We start from the raw sequence: 12,896 nt of genomic DNA, 5'->3' as shown, positions 1-12,896 counted from the left end.
TACAGGCACATTTATCTTTAATTTTAAATGTTTTATTGAATTATACATACAGTAAAGTGTAGGCATCTTAAATATACATTTAATTCTATTTAACCTTGTTTTTAGGTGACTTTAAAAACTAAGAAGATTTTTCTGGTGAGTCTGTCAATTAGAAAAAAGAAGATTAATTTATCTAATTAAAAGACAATTTTATTCAGAGGGAGAGGAAAAGAAATACAACATCAAATGTACACATTTAAAACCAACGAGCAGCACCCTTTTTCCCTTTTTCTCCAATGCAAGCTTCACTTCCTGTTAATAAACATCCTTAGCATGGAGTGTCTACTCCGTGAGAGGCACTGTGCTGTGTACACAGTCTCTCCTAGTCTTCATACATGGCCTATACAATTGGTATTCATTTCTGCTGACAAAGAAACTGGGTCTCAGAGAGAGATTTGCTTAGGCCAATTCATCTAGGCAGAAGAGGTGAATTCGAACCCAAGCCTGTCAGACTCCAATGCCTAGACACTCGGAAGTGCACACGGTCACTGTCTCCAGGTGCACCATACCGAGGATGTTTACTGCACTCAGAATACCATGAGTGACCCTGAAGACCTGTTGGGGTAGGGGAGTGGAAAGATAGATACATGTTTATACAGGGGCGGGCAAAAGTACATTAATAATAATACTAAACAACACAAGAATTAATAAATAGATGACAATACAAGAATAAACTGTTTCACTTAGAACTATAAACCTACTTTGCTCACTTCTATGACATACCCACCACAATTCATTAGGGGATCTCCTTTTGCTGAAGTTATATAGAGCATAAAACCTCACTGGTATAGAATATCGGAGATAACGATCATGTTGAATTAGGGGAGAGTAGAAATTTTAAATTCATTTTAAATAAGACAGATTTTTACTTATGGATTTCAAAATGGATTCTTCAATAAAACCCTTCAAACTAGGCCGAGTTGGTATTATCAAACTAACTTTATAGTCAAGAAAAATAAGAGCTGAAAAAGCTCGGTGTCTTGCTGTTTAGTGATAAACCCACACCTCCCTGTTCTGCAGGGTGACCTAACAAATTCTTCCTGACAATTGGTGGATAAGAATGATATGTGTTCTTATATTAATTATTCACATATTATAAGCGATAGCCTGAAGTGCTAAAAGATGTATTTCAAATGTTCCTCTTGTAATCACATTTACATCATTCTGCATTACTTAGCAAGGCCGGGTTTGCTAAATGAAGGAAAATTTCTACCCAGATCCCAATCAAGTTATTATAAATTCCAAATTAATAGGGTCTAAATAAATAAGAGCTTATTATAGGGCTGAAAGCTTATTATGTTATTTTTTTCTATCTTTTTTCATTTGCTTCAGCCCCAGTTTGAGTATTTTATCTACTTTTTTTCCCATTTCCTCATTAGAGTAACAGGGCAAGAGAGGCCTACAAGGAAAGAATTTCTTGCACACGATCAAAATTAACAACCTGAAATTATAGAAGGTGTGGAGAGGCATCTTTTTGGTAATTTATCATAATGTTTAGTGACAGCAATTTGCTCTAATGTAATAACTAATCTTTACTTCTCCTGGGTATGTGTTGTGTTCATCAGTTTATGCTTTACTTACATTTTTTTATTACTCCATTTGTTAAATTATTTAAACTTACGAGGCAACCTCTAACTTATTAATAGTAAAGCAGCCTTCTGAAACGGGAGTCATGCAAATAATTATTTCATTTTTGTATCCATATTTTTAAGGAAACAAGATGTTTTTTGTCATTTCCCAGGGGATTACAGGGACTAAAGAGCTTGAGATCATTCACCATCCCCCCACCCCCACTGCCAGCACAGATAACCCAGCTTGAACTCCAAGGGCTCTGAGAACTATCTCTCTAAAGCAAACTTTATATAAAAGTCATCTCCGTGTAAATGGGGTTTTCCTCATGCTGGGTTTCCTGAGGCTTTTAGAAGAGTCCTAAGGGATTAAGACGAGTGAGAGACAGGCTGATAACATGAAAGACCTAGTGCTCTTAGAGGTATTTCTTCCATGATTAAAAAGTAATGATTTTTTTGTTTGCCAGGTGCAAGGAATAAACACTCCTGGATTCCCTCGGTTCCGTCTTTCCCTCTAATCTACAAACAGGCCCCAGAAAGCTTCTCCGTCCCTTCCCTCAGCCGCAATTCTCATTCAGACGTCCTTCCTGTTTGGGCTTCTATTTACTTCCATTTGCTCCTTTCCTTTCCTGTATGGGCCTCTAAGTTTGTTTTCAGGGTTCTCACATTTTTCTATTTCTGAATTGTTTCCCTCTGCGGGAAACAATCTCTGTATCTCACTCCTTTTTCATTTTGCTCCGTTTGTTTTGTGTCTCATATTATTCATCATCTTTGTTCCTGTTTATTTCTCTTCTTCTAGCTCTTATTTCTTTATCTCTGGCCCTTATTTCCTCTCCCTGGTTCTCCTGTTCCCATCGCGATGTCCTTTGACCAAACATCCTCTCCCTGCTCCCTACTTAAAGCAACTGAAGAACGTTCCCCACTAGAATGGAGTGGAAAGGTTAGAAGAGAGAATAGAGGTGGCAGACTGAACCGGGAAGAGCGTGTTTAGTCATGTTAATACCTTCGCCATCCTCTATGGGTCCCCTGCAGTCTCTTCCAGGCCTGCATGCATCCCCGCCTGAGAACAAGGCAAACGCAAAGGGAAGGAAGCCTCAGAGGAAAGTGCAGGTGAGGACTCAGGGACAGCCACTGCAGAAGCTGCTTTCAAATACCGTCAGGTCAGCATCGGCTCAGAAACGATGGAACAGGGCTGTGTTTAAAGTGGAGAGCCACTCGGATCTTCTTCCCAGCAGAATCCATACCTTCTAGAATCTGAAACTGAAGGTTTAAGGATGATCAGAATGTTTCCACTTGACCCTGAATTACTTTAGAACTACCTGTAGGAGGGTGCTAATGCCAAGGACCTCCAGAACAAACATCTCACTTCATGACTTGGCCGTGACCCAGCCCCCCCCCCGGCATCTTTTATTTTTTAAATATTTCCAGATATGTTTATAAATAAATCGTACCTTTATAAACCACTTTGCCTCTGCTCAGTTGTACAACAGAGGAAAAATCCGTGACAGTTGACATTGTGGAAAGTTTGCTCTTCTCTTAGCCTTGTAGGGAAGGGGGGGAGAGGGAAGCACGGTGAGTATTTAAAAGCCAGAGGAATGAGCAGCTCTTACAAAAACAACTTCATCGGCCCAGCAGTAGTAAGACAATCAAAGGTACAAACAACTTGACCTTTCTTCTTTCCCTGCCGACACCTGGGACAACGATGCCTGGTGGGGCCTGAATGTGTGTGGTGCAGTCAGTAGTTTGGGGACAGCGGGGCCCAAGGAGGTGCGTCCCCCTTCCCCGCGGAGTGCCGCTGCTGAGGAAGGGTGATGACGAAGCTGACTCCATTTTTCCTTTTTCAGCCAGGTGTCAGTTTGTTGATTTTGAAACTGACTCCCAGGGAAAATACCTCACTGTTCAAATTCAAAACAACAGCAAACCCTGCACTTTCACATGCTTTTTATTTGGACAAAAGGACTCTTTTCTTTAGGGTGAGGGAAATAGGGGAATCACCCCAAATTTGTAACACTGTTTGCTAGCATCCTCTGTGACCCCAGTCCCTCCTTGCACTCTCACCCTGGCCTACTTACTGTTCAGACAAGGAGCTGCACCTTAGGAAGAAGGCAAGCAAAGGCTCAGGGCTGAGGTCCGCTAACCCAGCACAAGAAGGGTGGGAGCACAGGGCTCGTCTGGGGCGCAGGACCCCAGGAGGCCTTCTTGGTAAGGCAGCTTCAGGCTGGAGGTCTGCCCCCTCATGTGGGGAGAGGTAAATAGGGAAAATTACCTGCCGTCTTGGTCCAGGGGCCTCTCCTTAACATTATCTGAGGATTTTTGTTTTTATTTTCTGGCTCCAAAAAGATCACCAAAGCATGAGTTGAGAACTGAGTCTGTATAATAGAACCACACACATGGAGGAATCAGTTATATTCTCACAGATACACATACAAAAATGATGCACTGGGGTTCCAATGTTTGTGTTATCTTTTCCCCTCTAAGATGGGTTTAAAATAAAAAGAAACAAGAAACAAAAATGAAACAAGAACAAAAAATTCTTGGCCAGTTCCTGGTGTTCTTGAGATTTTTAGTTTTGTTTTTGTTGGTGAACCCTCCTGCCGCTGATTCCTGTCTCCATGGCCGGCATGAGAAGTAGGGTCACTGCCTGGTCTCAGGGCACTGATCTCCTCTGGGGAGCCCCAGCACTGTCTTCATCTCCACTTGCTAGAAGGTTGGGCTTGAAGCAGCTGTGCACAGCGTGTTAGCTCCCGCACCTAGCCGAGCAACAGTCCAAGTTAGGGCGGTGTGCCAAGCTGGGCTCTGTACTTGTCCTCTCTGTCCTGTTGCAGGGGGAGGGCTTCACCGGCTCTCCGCATTCCATGGGAAGAGAGGTACCTCCGGGCCAAGTGTCCCAGAAAAACCTACCACCACAGTGGAGAAGCCATGAACTGTTGTTACTTTGTCACACAGACATGTCACTGCAATAGGCTGAGGTTTCACCCTTCATCTTTCTGATCCTTGTTAAGGACACATGAACTGAGTAGATGTGTCCGTTTCTGCCATAACAAAGTATCACAGACTAGGTGAATAGCCATTTCATAAAGAGAAACTTAACTCTCTCACACTTCCAGAGGCTAGCAGTCCAAAGTCAAGGTGTTGGCAGGGCCATGCTCCCTCTGAAGGTTCTGGGGAACTGTTCCAGGCTCCCTTGCAGCTTCTGGTAGCTTCAGGCATTCCTTCACTTACAGACACATTACTCCAGTCCTCTGGCCTCTCACTATGCTCTCCCCGCGTCTCCCCATCTTCTCCCCTCTTTGAGTGTCTGTCTCTGTACCCAAATTTCTCCAATTTATAAGGACAACAGTCCTATTGGATTGGGTCCCACCCTAATGGCCTCATTTGAACTTCATTAAATCTACAAAGACCCTTTTTCCAAATAAGGTCACATCCTGAAGTTTGGGGATTAGCACTCTAGGATATCTAGTTTGGGGGACAAAATCCAGCCAATAACAATTGCCAGCTTTGTTGTTTCCTCTCTGCTGTTCTGTGGGCCAGCACGTGCAATGTTTTGTAATAACTAGATTCAAACAAATGGCAAAGGAGAACTGCTCCATAGGTTAAATAGTGGCCTTGGCTCTAGAAACCTCTGCTTGGCCACTTCCCCTGGTGTGGTCCTGCTCTGTCTCCTCTTCCAGTTTCCCTGAGTGAAGTGAGAATCCGATTTGTGCTTTCAGTTGAGGATTCTCTTTTCTAAGCTCTCCTCCAGTGCTGGGACACATCTGAGTCCCTTTTCCTTTTTGTAATAGTGGCTCTCTCAAGTAACAGAAAACTTGTTATTGATGGGGGGCAGGTGGTGCTGGAAAATGTGTCCACACAGGAGCTAAGAGTTGCCCAATAGCAATTCACACCATTAGTGGGCAGTCACATAATAAGACTGTGAATGCTTAAGAGAAAAAGACACCTACCAAGAAGGGCTCCTGGTGGCTAACTGGGCTCAAATTTATTAAAAAACAAACAAAAACAGACAAAACAGACCTTAGCAACCATTTGTACAGAGGCCTCTCGTGCAAACTGCATTTCACAGAGAATCTCTGCATTGAACTGTCTGCTTACACTATGCTTCTGCCATCTGAGCCAGCCCTTGTAAAGGTTTTCTGGAATCTTGTTTCAACCAATAGGACTGCAGCTTTCTCCATCCAGTCAGAGCTATGCAGCTCTGACCAATCAGGACAGTGCCTTTTGGACTAATCAAACTATGAGAATTTGGAGTCTTCATTTGCATGAGGACAGACCAATCAGGGACCAGGGGTAGGGGAGCCGGCTCCCCTCTGGCTTGGGGAGTGCAGCTTTGCTTCCAGGGAGGAATGGAGACTGTGTCTCCCTGGCTGAGCTATAACAACAAGGATGTCTCGCCAGAGCCGAGCTGTCTAGCCAGCAAGAGGCCTGGCCCCAGGGCCGCCTGGCCCCAGCGCTGCCCTACAGCTGTGCTGTTTTCACAGCAGTTGTTGTATCACAATTGAGCTGTCTTGCACTGAATAAAATTGCCTTTTTGACTGAATCCCCAAATGGGGATTTTTGTTGCTGTGAATTGGCACAAATGACCATCAGTTGACAAGACTGAAAGTGATATTTAAGTCCTGAGATTAAAAGTATTTGAAAAGAACAATTATTGAGATTGGGTTGCCACAGCATTTTCTTTTTCTTTATTTTTATGAGATTTTTAAAATTTATGTTTAAAGAGAAGGGTCAGGGAGGGAGAAAGAGAGAAACATCAATGTGCCCCGACCAGGGACCAAACCCGCAACCCAGGCATGTGCCCTGACTAGGAATGAACCGGCAGCCTTTCACTCTATGGAATGATGCCCAACCAACTGAGCCACACTGATCAGGGTGTCACAGAATTTTCTTAGTAAAGCCAGAGCACATGGGTTAATGAACATCTTGGGTTCTTCTCATTTTCTAGGCAACATTCACAACAAACCTCCAGGGCTTACCACTGCATTGGTGTGGTTGATCATCTTTCATTCCCATGGTCCTTCCTGCCCCATCAGGTCCTCATGTCCTCCTAAGATATGAAGTGTGGGTGACAAAAACGAGTCCATTAAGTCATGGGGGGATCCCCCAGGTGGTCTCTGAGAGCACCAGGGACTGGGGCGCCTGCCTAGGGCTGCCCTCCTCTCAGCTGGCTGCTCGCTCCCTGCACAAACGGGTGGTATGCTAAAACATGCTGGTTCCATTGACAGGTTGGGCTAGTTTTCAGTGTCATGTTCAAACTTCTGCTTTTGACTTTGATTTTCCCGTTTTTCTAGTTGGGCAAGACTTGGGTAGATAAGTTGGATCCGAGGAGAGATTTCTCACCTATCCCACTCTGGCTACAAAGGTGCCTTCCTCGCAGGTGAAATTTAAAAGGGAAATAGGTGAGAGTGAGCCTAGAAGAGCCAGGTGACAGAGGGACCAACCCTTGTTTTTGCATAGAGCAGGCAGGAATGATTCATGCACACAGGGGTGGGAGACTGGATAGCTCTTTTTTCTTCTTTTTTCACTTTTTCTCCCAATTGGAAAAATTTATATTTTTCTTTTTGATCATTTATGAGCCCTATACAAAATTAAACAATACAGAGAGAATGAAGCTCTCTGCGATCTTGATGCTTCAGCACGTCGTCTAGGGTGGCACGTACGCTGAGGATGGTTCAGGGTATTTCCTTCCAGACTGGTTAACGCAAACACTACAGAGGTTCACACCTAGGTCTCTATCTAAATGGAATCGTTAACACAGCACTCTGATTGTTTTGTACCTGCTCTTTGTCTTCTTACCATGCAGGTATTTTTCATGTCAAAGCATGAAAATGTAACCTATATTTTTAAAAGACATGTTTTAAAATAACAGAAATTCTTGCACAGATTCAAACTATACAGAAAAGTATACAGTGAAAAGTGAAAGTCTTCCATTCTTTACCTCCAGTCCTTTTTCTCAAATGGTAACCATTATAACTATACCAACAGCTTTTATATATCCTTCCAGGAAATACTGTTACCAATATTTGCATATATGTACAATAGATAACTTCTGTTCTGTACCTTGCTTTGTTTATACAGTACACCTTGAAATTTTAGAGAACCAATGTATAGAGACATACCACCCCCTTTTCGACAGATAGCTCATGGCATGAATGGAACATCATTTAATTAATAAGTTCTCAATTAATGCATATGTAAATTGTTTTAAGATTGTGTACTAAGACAAACAGTGCTGGAACAAACATCTTCACACACACGTCTCTGCACACAGAATAAAATGTTGGTGCTCATTTCCCCACACCTGCTGCAGCACAGAGCACTTGACTGATTGGCTTCTTTTTTACAAGAATTTTTGCCAATTCTTAGTGGTGGTAGCTTGCTTTAACTTTTATTTCTTTCATTATTAAGGAACTTAACCCTATTTTATATTATTTGTTGCCCTGAATTGCCTGATTATGGCTTTTGCCTTGATGTGGCTGAAAATATGTATCTTTTTCTTATTGATTTATAAGAGGAGGATTGTATTTGAGATGAAAACATGCACACAGAACTCCAATAATGTAGTTAGAAGATTTTTACAGGTACATATTCTTTACATATTCATAATTATGTAATAAACCCAACAGAGACCAGGCTAAAGTTCATATCTGTTAAAACGAAGTTTTTTTCTTAAAGTGGAAATTATGTAAAAAAATAAAATGGAAATTATGTTTTCGAAAACAGATACAGGAGAAAAGAACAGCTTGTTTTCCAGCGTCTTTTGCCATTGAAGGGGCACTTCCAGGGAGGCTGAGAAAGTGTTAAGGGAATTCCTATCCACTGAACACACATTCCTCATCAGCAACTCTTTGCTATCCTATCTTAAGATACACATTAGAAAAAGTAATAAGACAATTCTAAGGGACCTCCACTCTTTCTGACTGATTCCCCTTCAGTCAGTCCAAATCCTGGGCTTTTTAAATAACACTTAAGCACAAGCCCATTTCCAGAGCCAGTGACATCAGAACCGTCAGCACTGCATTCGTTCCCCTCCCTCACACGTTTTCCTATGGGATGAGTGGCTTCCTTGTTCACATATGGAATTCACTGATCACAAAATGGCTTTCATCCAGATGCAAAATGTGAAAAAATGAACTCACGGGAAATGACCCTTGAAATGCACACCACCCTCCAGGCTTGAAAGGATTTTCTATTTCATCAACTTTAGATGAGCCATAATAATAAAACATAAAATATTATACAAAGACCAGGAAACCAAGAGCTGCATAGCTGATAGCTCCTCCCAGTCTCACTTCCTTGGCCTCCCTGTCAGCACACAAGGCCAGCCCCCGGCCTCTCCCCAGGAATCACAGCCTTCCATTGAGAGGAGGGTTCCTTCTCTGTGCTTCTAGAATACTCTGTGCACACTTCTCTCCCATCACTTACTGTAAAATTTTGAAATTCGATGGGAAGTGTCCTCATCCCACCTTGATTTCCAGCATCACAGGCCCGGGGCCACGTGATATTCATCTTTGTGGACCTGCTCCCTCTCATGGCTCCTGGCACTTAATGGGTTTGCAGTAACTCCTTGTTTTGCTATGTAGTTAATGTTTTGAACTACGTGGAGAATAGTTTGCTCCCACCTTCTGTTCACCTGTTAAAAACAGCAGATTGCCCCTTAATAGCCCTTACCACCCCTTCCCACTATATCCTTGCTGGAGGAGCCTTGGTTTGGTTTGAAGATTCACTCTGCAGTAAGCTACATGCTCAGGAATGAGTCCTCTTGCTGGGCTGGGCTGGGCTGGGCTGGGGGCCTGAATGGTGACTGCTCTGGGCAATTTGGCTGTCCCAGTCCCCTGGCCTGTGGGCCAGTCCTAGCCAAGGAGATCTGAGAGTAAGTCATCTGGGAGCTCTAAGAAAAGGCTTTTCTTTCAGTACAAAGCGCTCATGGGAGGGGAGCCCTGTCTTTCACTGGGCATTACTATATTGCATGGGGTATCTGGAGTTACTGCAGACACCTCGCAACACGAGGACATCTGCGACCTGCTGAAGACTGTAGAGACATCCCCCATGGTTGGGTGGCAGGGGCCCTGCCTGCAGATTTCACCAAGAGATAATTAACCTCTGAATGTGCCCTAACTGTACATCAGCACATGGTAAAAATGGGGAGAAACCAGAGTGGAGATAGGAGCCGTCTCTTGGGGAAAATAGAGTCAAAATCAAAAGTTAAAAGGAATCAGTTTCATCTTCTGGTAGGGCAGCCTGTGGATAAACCTGGCTGCTGTTTTCGAGTTTATAGAGGGTGTCTTGGGTGAAATATCACAGTTATTTCCCATGACTTCCAAAGATGTAACTGGAAGAGGAAATTCAATTAAAGCAGGAGAGACTCTGGCTGGATTTAAGCAAGAATTTGCCTGCAGAAATGATAAACCCTGCCACGGCCACTGAGGATAAGAATCTGTCCTTTGAAAAAGGACAAGAATGGAAATCATGAGTCTCTGAGCAGTTTATCACCCTCTTACTTCAGGCGATGAGAGGAAACACAATACCACTTGAAGTCTGTAATTTTATGCGAATCTAGATTATAGAAGCGACTGAAATTTAGACAGTTGAGGAGTCAGCTTTAGGCCTCCAAAAGTATTCATTAGGCTATAACGGCAGTTTTCAACCTTTTCCATTTTGTGGCACACATGAACTAATTATTAAGGTCCTGCAACACATCAAAAAATACATTTTTTTTTACCAGTCTTGACCAAAAAGTGGTGTAATTTTGATTCATTCATACTGGATAGCTATTGTGTTGGCTGTTGTCATTTCCTTTATTTGACGATCTCAGGGGAAAGGGGTCAGTGCTCCTGACAAAATAGTCAGGCATTGCACGTTTTCAAAATTCTCTCGGCCCACCGGTTGAAAATGACTGGACTCTAAGTTTGATCTGACAAAGCTGGAAATACCTGCTTCAGCACTATCAGGCCAGGTGTCAGTCTGACTGGTTTATAATTTACATTGAACACACACTACTTATCGGAGCTCTGTGATTAGTCACATGCCCACAGCGAGGACGTGGCCTGAGAAATGCAGCCTCAGGGAAGGCGGCCGAGTATTTCCGGGGTGTTTATTAGTCAGGCTGATCCTAATCTGAACCTACTTTTCTATGCAAGAATGTAAAAATGAGTTCTGGAGCCGGTGAGTCCCTCTGACTATGTCAACACTCTGGAGTACACATGGCATTCAAGTCACCTGGCAGCCAGGTGCAGAGCAGCGCTGCTGAGGGCCGCCCAGTCCCGAGTCCAAGGCCTGGGTCAAAGGAACTGCTCAAACCAATGATACTGCGAGGTGGTTTACTGGCTGTGAAATTAAAGCATGGATCATAATGAACCTGGGAGAGTAACTACCTCTCCTCTTACAATCAATTTTATATAAAATGGCTGTTAGCAAGACTCTCACATTAACCCCAGGAACTGGTGAAAGTACAATAAGGGTATATGAAAATCAGTTTTTACAGGTTGGCTTTCACTGGTTTGATTATATGTACAGGACCACCTCCTTTAAGTGTAAAGGTGGCCAGTGAGGCATTTCTCCTCCTTCTAAACTTGGTGGGACAAGTTGAAAATGCAGATTCTGTGTATTGGAACTCATTCTTTCCCAGACCAACAAGGACTCTTTCAGTCATTCCAGGCCTGTTCCTCCTGAGGATGCTGTCTGAGCTGACACAGACGTCAGCTGCCAGTGCAGGTTCCCCTCCCAGCCCCCCTCCTCCTCTTCCTTTACATGGATTCTCCAATTTCTCTCCTCGCCTTTCATCTCGATTTTGAGACTCCCTTCATGCCCTGCCGGATTCTCTCCCACACTGGGGCTTGCACTCCCTGGTGGCTCAGCAGCTCTGGAAACAGCCTGTGGGTTTTGAAAGACCTTCAGACGAGATGCTGCGAGGAGCTATGTGGCCACTGCCGCCCTATCCCCTTCATCTTCTCACTCCCCATGGCTGGCAGTGGGCAGGGGGGAGTCTCCAGGCTTAGTGGGTGCCAACTGGACTGTGCTGTTTGGGTCCTCATTCTCTTCAGCTCAAAGTATGTAACAATCTCTCACCCAGGACACCGATGCCTTACATCTTGGCTTTGCAGTCACCCAGACCTGGGTGTGCCCCCTCCTCAGCCACCTCAGTTTCCTATAAAAAACAAGAAACTACCTACTTCCAACATGGTAAGAATGAAGTAACAGACATTTAACAAACATTAATTACTCACTGTCATTATAAAGAAGGAAAAACCCTTTTTTACAGCAAAAGAGACTTCTACATACCTGTGCTCAGAACATAGCAATAGAGAGCACTGCTGCTTGCACTCTGGTCATTTCCTTTAAAAGAAAACCCCTGTTTAGGGCCTACAACCCCAGCAAAATCGCTGCAGCACTGAAGGACCTCACGCCCGGGCGCAGAAGAGGACTGTTTTCCTAAAGCGGTGGAGGTGACGGCAGCGTTGCATGTAGCACAGGCCTCCCTGGGACACGGGAAGGTTAATGAGATAACATCTAGATGGAAAGTGCTGAGTGTGCTAAATATTACCGTGTTGCAATTGCCCTGATACTGGAGCGAGCTCTCCTTCCTGCAGATTATCCAAGAGCCTGCCGCTCTGCAAGCGATGGTGCAGGAGGTGAGGAGTAAGGAGGCAAGTCAAACCCGGCCGTCCAGGCCACACTGCTCAGCGATGGTGGGAGCCCCAGACGGGAAGGGACTTTGGCCTCTGCGGTGCTGCAGCTGGCCTGTTTCACTTTCTGGGTTTAGAATGTTATCTAGCTGTGTCTGGCGGGTTTCCTGGAGGCCACTGACTGCCCAGATGTGGTGGACCCCTCCTCAGCCCTGGGACCTGGGCTGGCTACGCCACCTCTCTGAGCCCTGGTTTCGTTACTTGGAAAATGAAGAGAACAATCCCTATCTATTTCACACAATCTTGAGGCTACACAGCAAAAGAGCTTTGACAATCATAATGTGACTCACATTAATGTGAACCATCAGATGCCACTTTCTGTCCTCTCATTTCTTATGGGACCACAGCCAGTGTTAGGCAAAGGTCTCTGACTTGCATGTCACCAACCATCATATACCACAAAGTCTAGATGAGTTTCCACAAGGCTGAATATGGATTAGGAGCATTGAGAAAAGAAGGCACTACTGGTTCTCTTTTTAAGGACCAGCGTATCCGTGGCCCAGTGCTTACAGTGTGTGGATCCACTAAGCCATGCTGTTACATTGGAATAGACTTATCTTTTATGTATGTAGCACTAGAATTTTTCAAAATCCTTTTACATGTATTACAT

The 12,896-nt window shown here is 44.1% G+C and overlaps 1 long non-coding RNA gene across 2 annotated transcripts; it reads right to left on the bottom strand.

The window, feature by feature from the left end:
• Positions 1 to 117: 117 nt before the first annotated feature.
• Positions 118 to 12,043, bottom strand: LOC119057176 (uncharacterized). 2 transcript variants are annotated; one of them, XR_008390104.1, is made up of 7 exons: positions 11,883 to 12,043; positions 6,578 to 6,648; positions 3,874 to 3,976; positions 3,059 to 3,148; positions 2,762 to 2,867; positions 2,611 to 2,667; positions 118 to 594 (listed from the first exon to the last, which is right to left on the bottom strand). It is a non-coding gene; the product is annotated as an uncharacterized LOC119057176 (long non-coding RNA). The 2 variants fall into 2 exon arrangements; XR_005084028.2 differs by having other exon boundaries at positions 2,611 to 2,867.
• Positions 12,044 to 12,896: the final 853 nt, after the last annotated feature.

The sequence above is a fragment of the Artibeus jamaicensis genome, unplaced genomic scaffold (genome assembly GCF_021234435.1).
Source record: "Artibeus jamaicensis isolate MK-2021 breed Jamaican fruit bat unplaced genomic scaffold, CSHL_Jam_final scaffold_369, whole genome shotgun sequence".
NCBI classification, from domain to species: domain Eukaryota; kingdom Metazoa; phylum Chordata; class Mammalia; order Chiroptera; family Phyllostomidae; genus Artibeus; species Artibeus jamaicensis.
This window is presented reverse-complemented; position numbering and strand designations above follow the sequence as displayed.